This window comes from Nicotiana tabacum, chromosome 1 (genome assembly GCF_000715075.1).
Source record: "Nicotiana tabacum cultivar K326 chromosome 1, ASM71507v2, whole genome shotgun sequence".
In the NCBI taxonomy this organism is placed as follows: Eukaryota; Viridiplantae; Streptophyta; class Magnoliopsida; order Solanales; family Solanaceae; genus Nicotiana; species Nicotiana tabacum.
The window spans coordinates 61,337,472-61,360,424 of record NC_134080.1 but is presented as its reverse complement, the minus strand read 5'-3'; positions in this window follow the sequence as shown (position 1 = coordinate 61,360,424).

Sequence of the window (22,953 nt, the reverse complement as noted above, 5' to 3'; positions counted from 1 at the left end):
ATAATATTGCTGTAATGTCCAGTTTGAATTCAAGTTTGCAAAAGTTGGTCAAATGCAATTGTGTTAGGAGGTTAATAGGATTGGTTATAGCTATAAATCAGGAGATAACTAAGTTTGTACAGATTTTAGAATCTGTTTTGCTATAGGTTCTGATTTTTCAGTAATAACATCAAGATTTCAGGGGCATTTCTGGGAATGAGCAGTAAAAAACAGGGTGTTAGTACTAGTATATTATAATGTAATGTTAGTGGCTATTAGTTAATGATACTAATGGGGAACAAGGGATAATGGGCTGCTGAAAATCAGGGAAAAGGTTTTACATAATGGGATTTTCTGTTTTTTTTTAAAAAGAAGGGGGTCCAAGAAACACTTAAATTGCCTAGGACCAGCCCTGTATAAATACAGGAGCTGGACAGACATTTCGAGACAGAATTGGGAGGGGAATTTTGAGTGAGAAAGAGAGAATTTTAAGAGAGAAAAAACAGAATTCTGAAGAAAAAATAGAATTTTCAGAAAAGAATTTCTAAGGGCAGAAATTTTCAGAGGGAAGATTTTAATAAAGAAAAAGAAAGGCAGAGAGAATTTTTAAGAGAGAATCTTTAAGAGATTTTGAGGGCTGAGATTTTAAAGAAAGGAAACAGAAAATAGAACACTCACATATACACTCACACACAGATACAGCAGCAGAAACAGAAAATCAGAAACAAACTAAATTTGTAACTGAAGAAAGGCTGAAATCTGAAATATTGTTCTTGTGTTGAATATGTTCAATTTTGTGTGATTCCACTGTTCAGTTAAAATCTGAAGTGTCTTTCAAAGTATCTTACTGTGCATCTGGGCTCTTCGAATCCTATTCTTGATCAGATTTACTGTGTTATCAGTATATTCTACTGAATTTGTTACTGCTGAAACTTACTTCTTCTACCTCCATTTTCAGGTATATATCTTTTAAATTTTAAGTTGGAAAGAGATTCAACATGACTTGTCGATAAAGCTTGAACTGAAAGTCTATTTTTATTTGTCCAAGTTCATCAATTTAAATTTCATTTTTGTTTCCTGTTAGTTAATTAGTAGTAAATTCAATTTGATAGCTATGGGCTATTTGTCTTACTTTAAAAGTTTGTATAAAGGTTTGTAATAATATTAGTTCATTATCTCATTAGTTTAATAAATTGTCAAGACAGAGAGTAAGGCATAAAAATGGACCATTGATTGCATCCCTTAATACTATTAACTAAATGCAAAGTTAAAGAAGTTACATTAGTAGAATATCTTGTAATGAGTATGATTTTGTTTAGATTGGTATAAGTTATTATATGGTATGATGACAGGTATAATCATATGAGTAAAGTAAGTTGGTATAGCTCGTCATGATGACAGAATGTTATGAATGCTTACGCCAAATAGTCGGGTTGCATGTAATGTAACTTTGTTAAATTAACTTGCATAATAATTCCCTTTCTACAAATTCGATGCTTATCTATTTTCATAAAACAAAGTGACCAAGTAATTAGGCCTATTAGATTAAAAGCAAGTGTATGAGAATGAAAAGAGATGTACAAGCATAGATTGCCACATTTTACATCATTGATAATTAGAAATAGAATTTGCATTAAGTAAACAATGAAAATTCTCGGAAAATATTTCCTTCCCTTTATGAATCATTTATTTTCAGTTTCATATGCCATTTATTCTTTGGCATGTATATATATATATGTCATATATTTTTTTTGAAAGATAGTATTAATCATATTTTTATTATGTCCTTTGAATTTGAACAGTTGGAATAAATTATTTATATTTGGAAAATATAATCAACGGTCAACATTTAATATTGTAAATTCTTTGAAACCTTAAATGGGAATTTATCATGATTTTCACGTAAAAATGTATGGATATAACAAACATTTTTCTTCAAAATTTCATAATATCATTACAAATATGTTGCGCAATTAGGGATACGTTCGCGTACCCTGATTATACTTTTTAAAGAAACAAAACTTCGGATTATGCGTACGCGCAATTTCGAGCGAATATTTAATAAAAGGATTTTTCTAAAGGCATTAAATCAATTTCATAAAAAACCCGAGATGTACGGTTCACTATTCAAGAAAAATAAATATTCTTGATTCAAAACAATCTCGGAGAAATGATTGCTTAATATATTATAAAAAATTATTGTGTACACGTACGCGTGACACAATTCCGCATTTTTTAATTTATAACACGAATATACGTACGCGTAATTCGATTCAAAGAAGGTTTCTCAATCGTAATAAGTATAAGCAGTATTAAAATCAGATAACATCAATATTTAATAAAATCAAGTTGATTAAGCCAATAATAAAAACAGTTAAGCGACCGTGCTAGAACCACGGAATTCGGAAATGCCTAACACCTTCTTCCGGATTAACAGAATTCCTTACTCAGGATTTCTGGTTCGCAGAAAAATAAACAGAGTCATATTCTCCTCGATTCAGGGATTATAATTGGTGACTTGGGACGCCTCAAAATTCCCAGGTGGCGACTCTGAAACAAATAAACAAATCCCGTTTCGACTGCCCTTTAATTGGAGAAAACTCCTCACGCGCCCCGCGGGCGCGGGAAAGAGGAGGTGCGACACTCACAACTGTTATTTTGGTTGTCACCTGAACCTGCTGTGTCATGCCCTGTAAGGGTGTTCTGAGTCATTAAAAGCCTTGGCCTTTATTTTGTTGCTATTTGATTCAAGCTTAAGCAATTGATGAATCAAATCCTACTGTTTAGGGTCTGAAATGAATTTGACATTTGTTTGAATTTAGTGTTGGTATAATAATGTCAACTAGATAGTAGTGAGTCATAAGGTTGCATTCAGAACTTAGGAGAATTGGTTATAGCTGCAATTTTAGGGACTCTATGAGGGTATTTTGGGATTTAAAAGGTTTAAAAATGGTTTAAGTTGAATAGTCTAACAGCAGGGTACTAAAGTGCCAATAAACTAATGAATTGTTTAGTAATAGTGGGGAACAAGGCTTAATGGCATGTGAAGTTGATTAAATAAGTTAAGTCACCCATAACCTTTGATTAAAACCAAAGAACAAGACTTAGTAGTGGCTGTCAGGGAATATCATGGGCAAAAATACTCTCTTAATTAGCTTGAGTGCTCCTAAGAGCTAGCAGGGTCAGTGTTTGGTTATAAATAGAGTCATTTCAGACAGATTTAGGGGGATTGAGAGACCTGGAGAGAGGAAAAGTGAATCTGAGAAGAATATTTTTGAGTCTTGAATCAGTTCTGAGAGAGAGTTTAAAAGAAAGGGTACTGTTCCATTGAGTTCTAGGCAGAATTCAGATTCCAAGCACTGGTTTTTGCCCCTTTTGATTGTTGAATCTATTTGGCAGTCTATTGATTCTATTTCTGAATTTATCCGAGCTCAGTTTGTTCTGTTTGGGTGTTGATTGTTGCGGTGTGGTCTTACAAATCTGTTCGTTGTTTGCGTTTGAGTGTGTTTCTGATTCAGAACTGGTACTGTTGTTGTAATGTTGTTGTAACTGCTGTTGCGTTATTGCTGCTGACTGTTCTTTCTCCTCTTCCTGTGTTGCATTTCTCCAGGTACACATTTGAACTTGTTTTGGTGTAATTTCTCCAGTGGAATGAAAAGGCAGTTGCTGTTTGACATTCATTAAAGTTTTACTGTTTTTAGTTTACTATGATACAATTAGCTTTAAGATTTGTATGATAAGTTTGTGCCTTAACGCGCCTGTAGGGACTAGTTGGGTCATTAACATGCTATGTATTGTTTTGCAACTTGTGGACAATGGGTACCTGCATAATTAGGATTGTAGTTTAATCAATTTGAGTGGTTTTGAATGGTAATGGACTGTTAACTCTAATATGTAACTCACTTCTGATGGAATCAAGTCCAAAGTGTCAAATAGTCACTGTTCGGGTTAATTGATCGCTACACTAAAAATCAAAGGCAAATCGCAGCAAATAAGTGCATATTCACGTTAGTCCAGGTTACATATGTTTAGTTTCGAATTGGAAATTATCCATGACTCCGTGTGTGATTTAAATCATTATTGGATAAGTGATTCGTTGGAGTGAGTTATAGGTAATACCATTTCTACTCTAATAGGGATGAGCAAACAATTGTGAGTTATGCAATTTCGGATCTTTAACGCACATTAATTAACTAGGACTGCTTGCATTTTAGAGACGAATTAAATAGAAAATTATAGATTGTTTTAGGATGGACCTTTAAAATAATAAAATAAAGGTGAGCTTCGCCTAATAAAAATGCATAAAATGCGGGGGCCTCATTGAGATGTATATATTCAAGTCCTTAGATTTCGGGGACGGACCGTCTAATGAATTTCATGGATTTCCTCAAAATGATAACGCGCTAGTCACTTTAGGCGCGCTTTTAATAAATTACTTTTTTAAACTCGGGTGCACATTTATGTGACCCAAATCCAAATCTCAACGGAGTCGAAATGTGTCAACAACCATGGGTGCATTGATGTGATATGGTTCGAGACGTGTTTTCACGACGTTGCAATTCTCTCTTAAAATAACAACAATAAAAGCGGGAAGGAGTTAAATTGGCACACAAGTCCAACATGTATAAAATCAGATAAATAAGCCGAATATGACAGTTGAGCGACCATGCTAGAACCACGGAACTCGGGAATGCCAAACACCTTCTCCCGGGTTAACATAATTCCTTATCTGGATTTCTGGTTCGCGGACTGTAATACAGAGTCATTTCTTTTCCTCAATTCGGGATTCAACTGGTGACTTGGGACACCATAAATCTCCCAAGTGGCGACTCTGAGTTAAATAATAAATCCCATTTCGATTGTTCTTTAATTGGAAAAACTCCCTCTGCGCCCTTACCGGTATAGGTAAAAAGGAGGTGTGACAGCTCTGGCGACTCTGCTGGGGATAACACCCAGAATCTCTGGATCAGGGTTCAAGAATTCGAGCTTAGATAAATTGTTATATTTGGTTTTATGTGATTTTTACATGTTTGGGCCTAATGTGCTAAATGATGCTTTTACCGCTTTGATATTATCTGAACTGTATATAAACTGTGCCGAAACCCTTCTCTTCTTACCTCCGGGGATGTTGCTTACTGGTTGAGACTCCCTATTCTGATAGTGTTATACCCTGAAATAAGAAAGAGGCCGGACAGGTTACAAAGCCGGACGATCCCGCGGGTCCCCGGTACGTAGCCCCCTCCTCGACTCGAGTTGTCCGCTCGGGTACATAGTCTAGAACAAATACCCAGGTTACGAACCTAGAATAACTCAGCTTCATGCCGGATCCCTAGTAGGAACGTTTGTTTGCATCGTGTGCATTTGACTTTGGAGGCTCAACACAGGGGTTGGGTCTGTCTAGGACAGGTGTACCAAAACGACAAAAGACCATCTTGATGCATCCTACTTGCTACCTGTGCATTTGTTTGCTTCGGACTTGCATGCTGACCAGCTTGCGAATACTTTGAGGAAAGAGAGGTAGAGGTAGTTAATCGCCTATTTTGAAAAAAATCAATGTCCAAATAGCGTCGAAACTCTGTCGAATTTTTGAAAAAATGGGTTTTGTTTATGAAAAATGGTTTTATTTGCCATTGAAAAGAGTCTTGTTTTCAAAAGAAGTTTGTTTTACCTACCCGAACTACGTCGGTTTAATTCTTACCGGATGTGAGATACGTAGGCAACCCTCATCGAGTCCAACTTTCCCTTTTTGCAAAATACCCAGAAAATGTCAAAAATTTTAAGTTTTGTCATAAATAAGTCGGGTGACGCCGTTTTTGTCAAAATAGCCGAATGTTCCCAAAAGGGACGCCGGAAGGCTGACTTTGCATAAACGGCCACTTGTAGTCATTTTTGGATTTTTGACCGGTTGACTCACCCAGCCTCAAAATCTTTGTTCTCGAAGTGCTGAAAGGTCGTGTGCGGAACCGGATCTTCCTTTTAATCTGTGGAAAATTAAAAAATAGTCGATTTGTTGAGTCAAATAAATTTTATTTCTTAATCACCTTAATAAATGTACAGGATGAGTACGATGCAAAATGAACCTTTTTCAATAATGACTAAAATATCTTTCAAGTTGCGGTTATGGTGGGATGATTTAGGTGGTGAAGGGCAAGATGAGGTCAAGAAATATCTAAAAGGTCTTACGGGTTTATTGGAAATCCAGCCTCGGGGGATATCATAAGAGCTTTGGTCACCTGCTGGGACCCGGCAACACAATGTCTTCCACTTCTCCGATTTTGAACTCACTCCGACTTTGGAGGAAATAGCCAGGTACATCGAAAATGCTGAAGTTCCGTTGAGGCAAAAATACCTGGTTGCTCCAAGAGCTGTCATTGTGCATCGGTTTTTAGATTCGTTAAAGATACCCAGGATGGTCCATAACCCAGATTTGGCCGCAGGTTTTTGTAATACGCACTTCATATACGACAGATACGATCATGTCGGAGGATTCAACAACCCGGGTAACAAGTTATGCAGCAAAGGTAATCGTCAGAAATGGGACTAGCATAGACGAGCGGCTTTTATGATAACCTTTTTGGGCCTTTTGGTATTTCCATGGAAAGACGGAAACATTGATCTGAAAATAGTGGGGTCGTCAGTACTTTGCTCATTCAAAATGAAAGCACTCTTGTTCCTATGATAGTATCTGATATCTTCCGAGCTCTCACAGCCTGCAAAGCCAGAGGGAACTTTTTCGAGGGGTGTAACTTGTTGCTACAAATGTGGATGACTGAGCATCTCTGCCACCGTTCCCATTTCTTGAGTTATGGCTCCTCGAAGAAAACTTGTATAGAAGAGTTCTACACAAGAATCAAGGGGGTCAGTCTACTCGAGGGAGTTACGGCATGGACATCATTCTTTCGGACCATCACCGCCAGCCAAATACAGTGGACACTAGGATGGTTGCCCGTTGATGAGGTCATCCATATGCCGGCAGCTAGGACACTTTCTATTGATAGGGCTTAAGAGCATTCAGCCTTACGCGCCATATCAAGTTTTGAGACAACTCGGGAGATGCCAAACAGTGCCATAGGAGGAAAGATCTTAGTGCTCAAGTAATTGAGATTAGCCCTGACGGACAGTTCCCTGAAGCAAGAGTCCATCAGATATGGAGTGAATGCCAATATTTAAAAGCAGATACATGCGTGCAAGATCGGGCCAAGGGCGCAGTGGCGCCAGGATACCTTACTTGGTACAGGAGAGAACTCGAGCACGAAAGGCCGGCTAAAAGACCCCATCTCCAGGAATTCGTCAAGGCATCACAAGAACAGTGGGATTGGTTGGCTAAAGAGCACGAGTACAGGGTTACAATAGGCAAGTTGGAGAATCAAGTTTTAGATTTGAAATTTGAGAAAGATTTGCATATCGCTGCAGATGAGGGAGAAAAGAGAAAACTAGCTTAGGAAAACGAGGTCCTCAAAGCTCAAATCCAGGAAATGAAAATAGTTACCAGAAACCCAAAGAGAAGCCAGGCTGAGGAAAGACTCATAAACGGTTTAAAGAAGAAAGTCCTCGAGTATCAAGAAGACCTGGAAAAATCTAAAGCTGGTCTAGCGAGAATCCAGGTGAAAGGGATAAAGAAGGCAGAAGAGCGAGCACGATCTATGCAACAAATTAAGAGGGACTATGAAAGGAACATCGCTATATTGAGAGAAACAATGTCCACTCTCAAAGAGCGAATCTTCAGACAAGCCCGAGATGCCAGAGAAGGTAGGAAGCGCGACTATGATCTAATAGCCCGAATGGAGAAATAGATGAATGGGTTTCAGGATCAACTCCTTTACAATGCTCAAGTACTGGGAGCAAAGAATCAAAAAATAGAGCAACTGTTCATGGAAAGATATAGAATCAGGGTTAGAATTGAGGAGATTGGGCATTACATCACCATGAGGTGCCTAGCATGTGAGGAAATACCTCGTGATACCCTTTTGGCTTCAGTCATGGGTTACGTCCACCGAATCATGGAATAATCGAAAAGCTTGCAAAGGGGCCTTGCACCAAAGCCCGCAGAAAGTCCGAACGATGCCCCGTGGGCACCAAAATTCAAAGCGTTAATGTACTCCTAGTTCAAATCTGTATTTTTCTATTTTCAAAAGTCTATTGATTGTCCATGTGTTTCCTTTTTGCATCAAATTATGTTAGTACTTCGGAGTCTGTATTTTATTTTCCTTTTCCAAATGGGTAGTTTGTAATAGAAGTTTTAGTAATGAAATAAATTTTCCAAAAATTGGTGTCTTTATTTGTGGTAGAACTACTCCCGGTTTGATTCTTGTGGGGACATGATACGTAGGCAATCCACATAAGATTCGACCACCACTAAAAAGAAAAAGAGAAAGGGCAGAGTGAATAAAAGAAAAGAAAAGAAGAAAATAAAAAGAGAAATAAAGAAAGTCTCAGAAACACTTAAACGAGGCACAAACAAAGTAAGCCGGAATGACGCATGCGGTCGAAGCAAAGACATGTTAGAAATGGTTAAACTGCCTAGGAACATTGCATCCCACAACGTGAAATTATAATATGTGTTAAACTCTAACGCTAACAAGTTTGTTGTTTATCCAGAGATTTCGAACCAGTTAGTTTGTTAGAATGTTCTGGCAGATTACCATTACCAAACAAGATCCAAAGGGCCCGTGCTAAAAAGCATGACTAGTTCAGACCAAAGTGTCGAGGATGAAAGGACGGAGAATCAAATGCTGAAGGAGGAAATGGATAAGATGAGACGGGAGATAAAAGAAATGCAGTTGGCCTTAGCTGGGGTACAAAAGGTTCCTAACCCTCCCGTTATTCCCACTCTCCCACCAGGACACACGCCGGAATACCCTCCCCCCGGCCCTTCGATGAGCTTCCCCAGTCACCAATATTATCAGGGAAGAAATGCCTATGATTCCCAAGCTTCACAACCTAATCAGAACCCTCCTCCACCAAATGATCCTGTTTTTGTGGCACCCCCACCAGCCACGCTGCAAAGATCGTCCAGCGAGCTGTTGTTTCAGGCTCACGATAACCAATATTACCCCCTGAACCAACCTTCAAAGCACTCGAGCCTCATACTTATAATACTCACTTCGAGATCCCGGTAGAGACTGAAAAGCCGGCTATGAGCCCAGAGCAAGACGAAGTGCTTCGAAAGTTTAAAACCCTGGAGCAGTCCTTCAGGAATATCCATGGGTTAGGCAACCAAGTCAGTGTGGCCTACAAAGATCTGTGCCCATTCCCCGATATTCAATTGCCGGCAGGGTTCAAAATGCCAAAGTTTGATCTATACGAGGGGCACGGCAATCCAATGGCACATCTGCGAGGTTTTTGCAGCAAGATGAGAGGAGCAGGTGGTAAAGATGAGCTGCTAATAGCTTAATTTGGTCAAAGTCTTAGTGGGTCTGCACTGGAATGGTACACAAGACAGGATCCAAGCAGGTGGTACACCTGGGACGATCTAGCACAAGCATTCGCAGGTCACTTCCAGTACAACCTTGAGATCGTCCCTGACCGTCTCACATTGCTGAAACTTGAGAAGAAGCCCAGGGAAAGCTTCCGAGAATTTAGGTTCCGCTGGAGAGAGCAGGCGGCAAGAGTTGATCCTCCGATGAGATAGGGGGAAATGGTGGACTACATTCTATAGACTCTGGAGCCAATTTACTTCGGGCACCTGGTGACGTCAGTTGGCAAATCTTTGAACGAAGTAGTAAAAATGGGCGGTATGATTGAAAAGGGACTTAAGTCCAACAAAATCCTAAGCTATTCGGCGATTAAAGCAACCACTCAGGCCATCCAGAGCGGCACGGGAGGTGCACTCGGAAAGAAGAAAAGGGAAGATGTTGCAACAATCGAGGCAGGTGCTTGGTCCAGATCCAGAGATCCCCCACCTCACTACCAACCTAGACCCCATCACTCAAATTACCCACACATTCCATACAGCCCTCCACAACCCTACTATCCACACCACAAGAGCCATATTTCTCTGACCATCACGCCCAAACTTACACCCAGCCCCCGGCCTGTCCGCAATGGCGTGCGCTGGCTCCCCAAAATATATATATACCTCCACAAAATACATATCCACCTCCACAAAACACATATCTACCACCAAGGGCATACAGGAATCCTTCGGGACCAGCTTTTCGTGGGAATCAGACTTTCAAGAACGAAAGGGTGCGGAGGCCGAGAATATTCACTCCGCTAGGAGAAACTTATACTACTCTGTTCCACAAATTGAGGCAGTTAGGCCTATTGATTCCTGTGGAGCCCAAATTGCCAAATCCCCTTCCTAAAAATCTGGACCACTCGGTAAGCTGTGAATATTGTTCGAGGACTTCCAGGCATGATACTGAGAAGTGTTGGAAGTTCAAGACTGCCGTACAAGATCTCATTGACACAAATAGGATCGAGGTCCAGGAGCCAGAGGCACCTAACATAAATCAGAACCCGTTGCCGGCACACCATGAAGCCCACATGATCAAACTAGTGCACGAAGGAGGGAAGCTCAAGAAGCCCTCACAAACGGTAATGATGATCCGTGCCAGTCCGAAAGAAAAGTTGATAAGTGGAAAAGCGGCAGTACAGTCGGAAAGGGTAGAAGGCAAGACAGTGGTGGTGATAGGGAAGAGTTCGTCTGATGTTGCCAAGAATCCAGAGCCGGTCAAAGTAACGGTGCAAGGGATATCAAGCAAGCCAGTAGCCGTGAAGGGGGCATGCATAGGACCAGTTGTTATCAGGCCAGTAATGCAGTTGCCGATAATCAGCGAGAAAGTTGTGCCATGGAGCTACAGTCAAGTAATGGTAATGCATAGGGGAAGGAATTTGTGGAGAGAAATATGTGAGGTACAGGGGTTAACTCGTCCGGGAAGGTGTTTTGCTCCCGCAGAGTTAAGAAGGGCCAATCCAGTAGCGACAAAGAATCCAGTTACCGAGGAAGAGGCGGAAGAATTTTTAAAGAAAATGAAGGCGCAAGATTACTCCATTGTGGAGCAGTTGAGGAAGACCCCGACACAGATCTCATTATTATCATTGTTGATCCATTCAGATGAGCATCGCCAGGTATTGATGAAAATTTTGAACGAAACCCATGTTCCGGATAAGATCTCTGTGAATCATCTGGAGAAAATAGCAGACAAGATTTTCGAGGTCAACAGGGTCACTTTTTCAGATGATGAGTTGCCCGTGGAGGGTACAGAACATAATAGAGCCCTTTATTTGACCGTGAAGTGCGAAGACTCGGTAGTCACTCGAGTACTGATTGATAATGGGTCCAGTGCCAATATATGTTCTTTGGCCACATTGATCAAACTGAAGGTCGATGGTGACAGGATTCACAAGAACAATATCTATGTTCGAGGGTTTGATGGTGGTGGTATAGACACAGTGGGTGACATCATACTTGAATTAACAATTGGTCCAGTCGAGTTCACCATGGAGTTTCAAGTGTTAGACGTGGCATTGTCATATAATCTTCTGCTGGGGCGACCCTGGATCCATACCGCCAAAGCAGTGCCTTCTACATTACATCAGATGGTCAAATTCGAGTGGGATAGGCAAGAGATCATAGTACATGGGGAAGACAATGCAAGTGACGTAGGTGATGTCATCGTGCCCTTCATAGAGATTGATGATGATAAGGGACTGTGGGTTTACCAGGTTTTCGATACGGTTTCAGTGGATAAAATTTCTGAAGGCGAGGACCTTCCACTTCCCAGGATCGCAGCTGCGACTGTCATGGTAGCCTCGGAGATGTTGAAGAACGGGTTTGTGTCAGGCAAAGGTTTAGGGGCTGATCTTCAAGGTATTGTTCAGCTGGTTTCTTTGTCCAAAATCTGGACACCTTTGGGTTGGGGTTCAAGCCTACAGCGACGGATGTGAGACGGGCCCGCAAGTTGAAGAAAAGAGTCTGGGTCCTTCCTAAGCCAATCCCGCGCCTATCCAGATCATTTGTCAGAGCATGTATCAGAAAGTTGTCGGTCCCGAAAGTTCTCGACCACTGATTGGGCCAGATGGATATTTGAATGAGGGCTTTGAAAGGCTATTCGCCGATGTCAACATGATAGAAGCTGGAGAAGGGTCTAGTAGGTTAGATGTACAGTTTGTGGGGCCTAGGGCAAATATCAACAATTGGATGGCTACTCCCTTCCTACCCGGAGGGAGTCTTGGTAGTAGGCTCTGGATTTTCTTTCTTGTTTTTTGGATTATTCCAGGGTTGTAATCCAGTTTTGTTTTGTATTCGGCAAAGTGTGAAACTCTGTTATCCCGTATTTCAATAAAGTGAAAGCTTTTCTCTTCTTATTTTGTTCTAATTTTGTTTTCTTCTTTTCTCTTTCTGAACAGTTCTCTTTATATTGGTTCTAATGACATGGCATGCACAACGGATCTTCAACCCAGTCTAAGAAATCAATCTAATTCCGGACTAATTGTACAAGAGTTCGATTATGATGATGAATTAGAATACGATGAGGATGAAGCCTTCGAAGAGATAAACAGAGAGTTAAGCCAGTTTGAGGAGAAATCCAAACCCAACTTAAATGACATAGAAGCCATCAATTTAGGGGATGCAGATGATATCAGGGAAACTTAAATAAGCATCCACATTGCACCAAATATCAGGGAAGAACTAATTAAATCACTTATTGAGTTCAAAGGCGTTTTTGCATGGTCGTATGATGACATGCCGGGGTTAAGCACGGATTTAGTGGTTCACAAATTTCCCATTAACCCGGCATGCCCTCCCATCAAGCAGAAATTGAGGAAGTTCAAAACAGACATGAGTGTGAAGATTAAAGAGGAAGTAACCAAGCAGCTGTAAGCAAAGGTAATTCGGGTCACTCGATATCCTGATTGGTTGGCTAATGTGGTGTCAGTGCCAAAGAAAGATGGGAAGATCAGGGTGTGTGTTGATTACCGCAATCTGAATAGGGCAAGCCCAAAGGATAACTTTCCATTACCCAACATCCATATCTTGATCGATAATTGCGTCGGACGTGAGATCAGGTCTTTTGTGGATTGCTATGCTGGGTATCATTAGATTCTGATGGATGAAGAAGATGCGGAAAAGACGACTTATATTATGACATGGGGGACTTATTGCTACCGGGTAATGCCATTTGGTTTGAAGAATGCTGGGGCAACGTACATGAGAGCAATGACTACTGTGTTTCATGGCATGATACGCAAAGAGATTGAGGTATACGTGGACGATGTGATCATAAAATCCAAGCATCAGGAAGACCACGTAGCAGACCTAAGGAAGTTTTTCCAAAGACTTCGAAGGTACGATATTAAGCTCAACTCGGCCAAACATGCATTTGGTGTTCCATCTGGAAAGCTGTTGGGATTCATCATCAGTCGGCGAGGCATTGAGTTGGACCCGTCAAAGATCAAATCCATCCAAGATTTTCCACCGCCAAATAACAAGACAGAAGTAATGAGTCTGTTGGGAAGGTTGAATTATATTAGCAGGTTTATTGCTCAACTCACAGCAACTTGTGAACCCATTTTTCGGCTACTAAAGAAAGATGCTGCGGTAGAATGGACGGCAGAATGTTAGGAAGCATTTGACCAAATCAAAGGATATTTATCAAATACACCTGTGTTGGTTCCAACTGAGTCCGGAAGACCATTAATTTTTTATCTAACAGTCCTGGAGAATTCGTTTGGCTGCGTACTGGGGCAGCACGACATTACGGGAAGGAAGGAGCAAGCCATCTATTACCTCAGTAAGAAGTTTAATGGCTATGAGGTTAAGTACACTCAACTCGAGAAGACATGTTGCGCCCTAACTTGGGTGGCCCAGAAATTGAAGCATTATCTGTCATCATATACTACTTATCTCATTTCTCGCTTGGATCCACTGAAGTATATTTTCCAGAAGCCTATGCCCACAGGGAGATTGGCGAAATGGCAGATATTACTCACAGAATTCGACATCGTCTATGTGACGAGGACGGCTATGAAGGCCCAAGCATTGGCTAATCACTTGGCTGAGAATCCTGTTGATGAAAAATACGAGCCATTGAGGACGTATTTTCCTGATGAAGAAGTGATGCATATAGATAAGTTGGAATTATCTGAGGAACCAGGTTGGAAGCTCTTCTTTAATGGAGCCGCAAATGCGAAAGGAGTTTGAATAGGAGCGGTACTTATTTCCGAAACAGGACATCATTATCCTATTACGGCTCAGCTGCGTTTCTATTGTACCAACAACATGGCTGAGTATGAGGCATGCATTTTGGGTCTACGGATAGCTGCAGACATTGACGTCCAGGATGTCTTGGTCTTGGGAGACTCGGACCTCCTGGTGCATCAGATTCAGGGTGAATGGGAAACAAGGGATTTGAAGCTCATACCATATCAACAATGTTTGCACGATCTGAGCAAGAGATTTCGATCAGTGGAGTTCAGACACATCCCAAGAGTTCATAATGAGGTTGCCGATGCTTTGGCCACTTTAGCATCGATGTTGCACCACCCAGATAAAATTCATGTTGACCCATTGCATATCCAGGTTCGTGATCAGCATGCTTATTACAACATGATAGAGGAAGAAATGGATAGCGAGCCATGGTTTATGATGTCAAGGAATACCTCAGGATGGGGATATACCCGAAGCAGGCCACCGGAGATCAAAAGAGAGCCATTCGGCGATTGGCAAATGGAATTTTCCTCAGTGGAGGAGTGTTGTACAAAAGAACACCAGATTTGGGATTGCTGAGATGTATAGATGATAGTCAAGCCACGATAGTTATGAAAGAGGTACATGCTGGAGTTTGTGGGCCATATATGAGCGGATATGTATTGGCAAAGAAGATTCTTCGAGCAGGGTACTATTGGCTCACTATGGAGCATGATTGTATAAGTTTCGTGCGAAAATGCCATCAGTGTCAAATACACGGAGATCTGATTCATTCTTCGCCGATAGAATTGCATACAATATCAGCACCATGGCCATTTGTTGCATGGGGCATAGATGTCATTGGACCGATTGAGTCGTCAGCTTCCAACGATCATAGGTTCATTCTGGTCATCATCGATTATTTCACTAAGTGGGTTGAAGCTAAGACTTTCAAGTCGGTAACCAAGAAGGCAGTGCTAGATTTTGTTCACTCCCATATCATCTGTAGATTTGGAATCCCAAAGGTGATCATCACGGATAATGGTGCTAATCTTAACAGCAATTTGATGAAAGAGGTATGTCAACAGTTTAAGATTACACACCGCAATTCCACCCCATATCGTCCCAAGGCGAATGGAGCAGTTGAGGCAGCCAACAAAAACATAAAGAAGATACTTCGGAAGATGGTAGAAGGTTCGAGGCAATGGCATGAAAAATTACCATTTGCATTGTTGGGTTATCGCACTACTGTCCGTACTTCAGTAGGTGCAACTCCTTATTTATTGGTATATGGAACTGAAGCAGTGATACTGGCAGAAGTTGAAATTCCATCCCTTCGGATTGTCGCTGAAGCTGAGATTGATGATGACGAGTGGGTCAAAACCCATTTGGAGCAGTTGAACTTGATTGATGAAAAATGATTGGCAGCTGTGTGTCATGGCCAGTTATATCAAAGGATAATGCCAAGAGCATACAACAAAAAGGTGCGTCCCCGGAAGTTTGAAGTGGGCCAGCAAGTGCTGAAACGCATCCTGCCACATCAGGCTGAGGCAAAGGGCAAGTTCGCCCCGAATTGGCAAGGGCCATTTGTAACCAGAGTGTTGTCCAATGGCGCTCTGTGTTTAACAGATATCAAAGGGAAATGCGTCAACATGGCTATTAATTCTGACGCAGTTAAGAGATATTATGTATGATTTCTTTTGATTGTAATTGTTGCTTGTTTGCACTTGACATGGTTTCGGAGAATGAAATGACGGAGGTAATTCTTTCTTCAATCCAAACACTTTAACCTTTGCTTCCCCTTTTAAGCCTTATGTATTCTTTCATACCCCTCTTTTAGAATCAGTAATGAAAATGAAAAAAAAAAGAGAAGAGAAAAATAATAAAAATAAAGACAAAAGAAAAGTCACAAGAAAAACAAAGGAATTGGGAACTACGTTTGACCTGATTCCTCAAGAAGGATACGTAGGCGCCTCATGGCTCGGTCATAGTGTCACAAAAATAAAAATCCCCAAGCAAGAAACTGGGGCAGAAGTTGTGTTTGCAATTTTGGAAAGGAAGTTTGATTCCAAGAGTTGTAATGTTTTACCTATCAAAATTATTTTGAACCTTTTGATACCCCTTTTTTCTTTTAGCCATACACAAAAAACCATATTGATGTCCAAAAAAGACCTCCCGATCAGTATCTGAGAAGTGCCAAGTCATGCAAACGGAAGTCGGGAATAAAACTCTGATCCCCAGCAGAGAAGAGGATCACAAGCTGGAAATGAATTGGTAGTCGAAAGAATCCCCAGCAGAGAGAGTCATATCGGTAACACTCCAATCCCCAGCTGGAAAAAAATAAAATAAAATGAGAGAGTCTTATCGGTGAAAACCTCCGCAGGCACCATAAGGCGACGTAAGTTGAGAGAAATAAAATGAGAGAGTCTTATCGGTAAAAACCTTCACAGGCACCATAAGGCGACGGGAGTTGAGAGAAATGAGAGAGTCTTAGTAGTGAAAACCCCTCGAAGGGCACTATGAGGCAACAAGACAATATTGGCGAAAAGGATCCGCATTTGGCAAAGAGTTGAGTGCCTGTTTATCCCCAGCAAGATGAGGCCGTCCGAAAGATTGATTGATACAAGTAGACTGGGTTGATTAATCTGGAATGCACGACATAATTGTTGGGATCGGTTATATCATTCAGATAAGTTCTTTTCTTTCTTTTTTCCCAGCATTTGTTCAGAAAGACTCCTTCCTTTTCTATCTTTTGAAATCATCACTTTTTCATTTCTTGGTCTAAAGACTTTATCTCCCCAGCAGTTTGTTTTTTGAAAAGGATTTTCAGAGCTTATTACCAGTTGCCAAAATAAGTGCAAAGCAAAATGCGAATAGGACAGGCCAAAGATAAGGCGCCAAAGCAAAAGGAAGTTTGTCGCAAGACCAAATGATGAATGGGTCTAGATTCCAAGGGGACCAAATTTCCAGGGGAAGTTGGAGAAAAATAGAAAATTAGGAAGTTGAAAACTTATGGATCAAATTCCAAGAGGATCCCCAGCATATTTGCGAGATGCAGGAATGTCTTCGACAGATTATCGACCAAGTTCCGCGATGGTCGGAAAACACAGAGTGGGGAAGGAAGAGAAAAGAAAAACCATCCCCAGCAGGAATATCATCCCCAGCAAATAATATCATCCTCAGCAAGTTTTGTAATAAAACGCAAAGCAGGGAAAGGAAAAAGGGAAAAACCATCCCCAGCAGGAGTGGCACGACCACTCACCACGTTTTAAACTAACAAATTTTTCTTTGATTTGAAGCAGGAGAAAGGAAATGTTATTGACGGTGGGAAGACATGGCCACAAAGAAGATTATCAAACTGGGGCAGAAAATTTTCTCTCATTGCGAAAATTTTCTTGAAACCAGATACCCACTTGGGGAAGATGGAAGATAACACAAGTTTTGAAGGAAGTGGAATCCCCGGCAGTTTACGGGAGAAGGCAATACAAGTTTTAAAGAAAGCAATCTTGGAAGAAGCAAGATAACCCAAGTTTTAAGGGTAGTGGTCTTTGAATCAGTATCATCCCCACCATTGTTAAAAGGAGGAAAGTGACTAGTCTTAAAGAAGGAAGATAATTCCCCAGCAATGTTATCCCCGGCAGGTTTCAGAGAAGTGAAAACACCAATTTGAGGGAAGTAATTGCTGATGAAGTCAGGAGCCCGCCTGTAGAACGGAGATTGTTAAATTTTAAGTCGAAGAAGTCAGGAGCCCGCCTGTAGAATGGAGGTTGTTAGATTTTAAGTCGAAGAAGTCAGGAGCCCGCCTGTAGAATGGAGGTTGTTGAATTTTAAGTTAATGAAGTCAGGAGCCCGCCTGTAGAACGGAGGTTGTTAAATTTTAAGTCGAAGAAGTCAGGAGCCCTCCTGTAAAATGGAGGTTGTTAAATTTTAAGTTGATGAAGTCAGTAGCCCGCCTGTAGAATAGAGGTGTTATATTTTTAATTTATAGTTGAAGTCAGGAGCCCGCCTGGAGAATGACGGTGTTATATACTTAAGTTGATTAAGTCAGGAACCCGCCTGTAGAACGAAGGTTGTTAAATTTTAAGTCGAAGAAGTCAGGAGCCCGCCAGTAGAATGAAGGTGTTATGTTTTTAAGAAATACTCGAAGCCAGGAGTCCGCCTGGAGAATGGAAGTATTATATTTTTAAGAAGTTGTTGAAGTCAGGAGCCCGCCTGGATAATGGAGATTGTTATATTTTAAGTCATAATTGAAGTCAGGAGCCCGCCTGTAGAATGAAGGTGTTATGTTTTTAAGAAATAGTCGAAGTCAGGAGCCCGCCTGGAGAATGGAGGTATTATATTTTTAAGAAGTTGTTGAAGTCAGGAGCCCGCCTGGAGAATGGAGGTTGTTATATTTTAAGTCATAATTGAAGTCAGGAGCCCGCCTGAAAAATGGAGGTGTTATATTTTTTGAGAAGGTTGAAGTCAGGAACCCGCCTGGAGAATGGAGGTGCTATATTTTTAAGAAGTAGTTGAAGTCAGGAGCCCGCCTGGAGAATGGAGGTTGTTGTCATTTCAAGTTGAAGTTGAAGTCAGGAACCCGCCTGGAGAATGGAGGTGTTATATTTTTAAGAAGTTGTTGGAGTCAGGAGCCCGCCTGGAGAATGGAGGTGTTATATTTTGAAGAAGTAGTTGAAGTCAGGAGCCCGCCTGGAGAATGGAGGCTGCATTATCTTTAAACTGATATTGAAGTCAGTAGACCGCTTGGAGAATGGAGGCTGCATTATCTTTAAATTGATGTTGAAGTCAGGAGCCCGCTTGGAGAATGGAGGCTGTATTATCTTTTAAAATCAAGTTGGAATCAGGAGCCCGCCTGTAGAACAGAGGAGTACATTTCAAAACGAAGTCAGGAGCCCGCCTGCAGAACAGAAGATAATTTCAAGTTTGAAGTCAGGAGCCCACCTTTAGAACAGAGGACTACACTCAATTTCAAGTCAGAAGTCAGTAAAGAGGAGGGTTACAACAAAATATCTGCAGCATAAATTCCGCTGCAGAAATCAGAATGAAGACTACTAGAGCAAGTTTGAAGATAGATAATATGTTGTAATCCCTAGTTTTGTCTAGCTTCTCGTTTTCTTTTAGCACGGTGTAAAAAGGAGGTCGGAAAGAAGTAGTAACAGCATGCAACAGTAGTAACAGCAAAATTGCAGTCCCATGGTAGTCCCAGCTACCAAAACTTCCCGAACTACATTAACCTGATTCCCTTTTAGCCAGGGATATGTAGGAAACCTTCGAAGCAAAGGTTCGGTTAAGTCTTTCAAAAAATGCTTCACACGGAGTAGTCCAACGGGCAAAAATCGCTCATATCCGCTCATTTTATCTTTGCACGAAAACCCTTCGTGTTTTCGGACAAAGAGGGGCAGCTGTGAGCATGTGATTTTTGCCCTACGAGAACTACTCCCAGAAAATTCAAAATAAAATAATTTTGTGTTGTTTGCAATTGTTGTGAATTTTGTGTTACTTTTTTGTATTGTTTGCATTCGTTCGTGCCTGTTTATTTGTTAAATTAAGAATAAAATACCAAAAAATATGGCATTTGCATTTAGGATTTGATTTTACATTTGTTTAGTTAATCAAGAAAATTGTTGTTTTGTCAAACATGAAAAATCACAAAAAATAATGTACTTTGCATTTTTTAGCATTTAAGGTCTAGTTGTGTGATTTTATTTTTAATTGGTACTTAATCATGTTTGATAATTATTATTAAGAGCTAATTAGTATTTTAATAAGTTAATTTGGTTTATAATTTAACTTAGAATTTTAGTTTTAACAATTAGAAAATAAAAAGGAAAAGAAAAAAAAGAAGAAGAAGAAGAAACAAATGGAAAATAAAGAGAAAGTCGGACTGGGCCAGTTTTGAATTAAAATCGACCAAGCCCAAACCAAAATAACCCCTTACAGCCCAGTCCAAATACCCTTTTACCTGGTCCAATCCAACCAGCCTTGGAGACGGGTGGAACGACACCGTTCGGGCATGAAGAATCTGGGCCGTTAATCTCACTCGATCGAGCGGTCCAGTCCGTCTCCAGATATATCCAAACGACGTCGTATATAGCCAATAGATCCAAGCCATTGGTTGGTTTTGATCGAATGGACCAGATCACCCCTTTCATAACCCGTTTTTGACCCATTCTCTATACTCGTTTTAACCCGACCCCAACACTAAACCAAACGACACCGTATTTGATTAGCTCCTTGATCCTAGCCGTTGATCTTAATTGATCTAACGGCCGGGATTAAATCCCTCACATCGTATATATTCCTAAATCCTACCCAGCCCCCCCCCCCAAACCAAACCCCACCCTCCCTCATCTCTAACAGCTCAGAGACGAGCTCGTCTCTAACAACCTTCCCCCACCGTGCTCCTCCCACCGGAAATCGCCTAACGGCAGTTTCGATGGTCCAATGACCCCCATCTTCACACCCCTGAACCACCACGCCCTCCTCTTTCCAAATCCACCCTCCATTGTCCTCGAATCATCACCGTCTGCTTCGAATATTAGATCGAAGAATCAGTCTAGAACCCTAGTTCGTCCAATGACCCCCAAATTAACACCCCTAGAACATCTAACCACCCCCAATCCAAATCCAGTACCCGTTTGCTTCGAATCATCCTCAAACTTCTCGAATATTCATTTGAAGATTTGAGCAAAACCTGGACCTACCCCAATCCGCCCTGAACTCACACCCTGGAACCCCCCGACCTCCCTCATGCCCAAAACACACTTGGTTTCGTTCCAATCTTTCTAGAACCATTCGAACCCCAAAATCGAACCAAGAACCCTATAAAGACCAAACCTAGGTTTTATCCTAAATTAAAGGAATTTGGGCGTCTAATCGACCTTAGTCGAAGTGTTCTCCATTGAGAACACTCGATTAAGGTCCGTTCGACCTCAAAAAGCTCGAGTTAAGAGTTCGACCTAGGTTCGTCTAGTTTTTGTTTTTCTAAGGTATTTTTTCTCCTTTCTTTCTTATTCTATTTTTGTTACGGATAATTGTGTTTTAGTTTAATTATAATCCAGTTTTTGTTCACTGCTTCTTCTTCTTCTCCGATCAGACCTTTTTATTTGGTACAGTCTGCTTCTGTTCATGGTCGAATATATGTTATAAGCCATGTAATTTGTTAGTTTATAAGTTCCCTGTATTTGTCAATACCACTCGAATCACTGGTTGGTCTGTTTATTCTGATTGTTTGTTGTTAACTGCTAAATGTTATAGCCTGTGTAATAAATTGAATAAGCGTCGTCGATTAGTCCGGTAGGTTTAAGTTTTAGTTTAACATGATAGTAGTTTAATTTTGGTTTTGATTTCATGGTTCATTCTAGTCTGTTTCCCCTCCTGCTTCATTTCTATCCTACATATTGTGTTGAAATAAGCCTGTTAGTATAGTTGAACTTAGAACTGAGCCTGTGGGTATATTCAGTTCGTCACATTGTTTTGAATTGCTTGGTCAATTGAAATGTTTTGAATTGCTTGGTCTGTCGAACTGCTTAGTCACAACTATTATTTTGGTTGTCACCTGAACCTGCTGTGTCATGCCCTGTAAGGGTGTTCTGAGTCATTAAAAGCCTTGGCCTTTATTTTGTTGCTATTTGATTCAAGCTTAAGCAATTGATGAATCGAATCCTACTCTTTAGGGTCTGAAATGAATCTGACATTGGTTTGAATTCAGTGTTGGTATGATAACATCAACTAGATAGTAGTGAGTCATAAGGTTGCATTCAAAACTTAGGAGTATTGGTTATAGCTACAATTTCAGGGACTCTAGGAGGGTATTTTGGGATTTAAAAGGTTTAAAAAAGGTTTAAGTTGAATGGTCTGACAGCAGGGTACTATAGTGCCAATAAACTAATGAATTGTTTAGTAATAGTGGGGAACAAGACTTAATGGCATGGGAAGCTGATTAAATAAGTTAAGTCACCCATAACCTTTGATTAAAACAAAGAACAAGACTTAGTAGTGGCTGTCAAGGAATATCATGGGCAAAAATACTCTCTTAATTAGCTTGAGTGCTCCTAAGAGCTGGCAGGGTCAGTGTTTGGTTATAAATATAGTCATTTAAGATAGCTTTAGGGGGATTACCCTAAAAAATCTGAAGAGAGACCTGGAGAGAGGAAAAGTGAATCTGAGAAGAATATTTTTGAGTCTTGAATCAGTTCTGAGAGAGAGTTTAAAAGAAAGGGTAATGTTCCATTGAGTTCTAGGCAGAATTCAGATTCCAAGCACTGGTTTTTGCCCCTTTTGATTGTTAAATCTATTTGGCAGTCAATTGATTCTGTTTCTGAATTTATCCGAGCTCAGTTTGTTCTGTTTGGGTGTTGATTGTTGCGGTGTGGTCTTACAAATCTGTTCGTTGTTTGGGTTTGAGTGTGTTTCTGATTCAGAACTGGTACTGTTGTTGTACTGCTGCTGTAACTACTATTGCGTTATTGCTGCTGACTGTTCTTTCTCCTCTTCCTGTGTTGCATTTCTCCAGGTACACATTGAACTTGTTTTGGTGTAATTTCTCCAGTGGAATGAAAAGGCAGTTGTTGTTTGACATTCATTAAAGTTTTACTGTTTTTAGTTTACTATGATACAGTTAGCTTTAAGATTTGTATGATAAGTTTGTGCCTTAACGCGCATGTAGGGACTAGTTGGGTCATTAACATGCTATGTACTATTTTGTAACTTGTGGACAATGGGTACCTGCATAATTAGGATTGTTGTTTAATCAATTTGAGTGGTTTTGAATGGTGATGGACTGTTAACTCTAATATGTAACTCACTTCTGATGGAATCAAGTCCAAAGTGTCAAATAG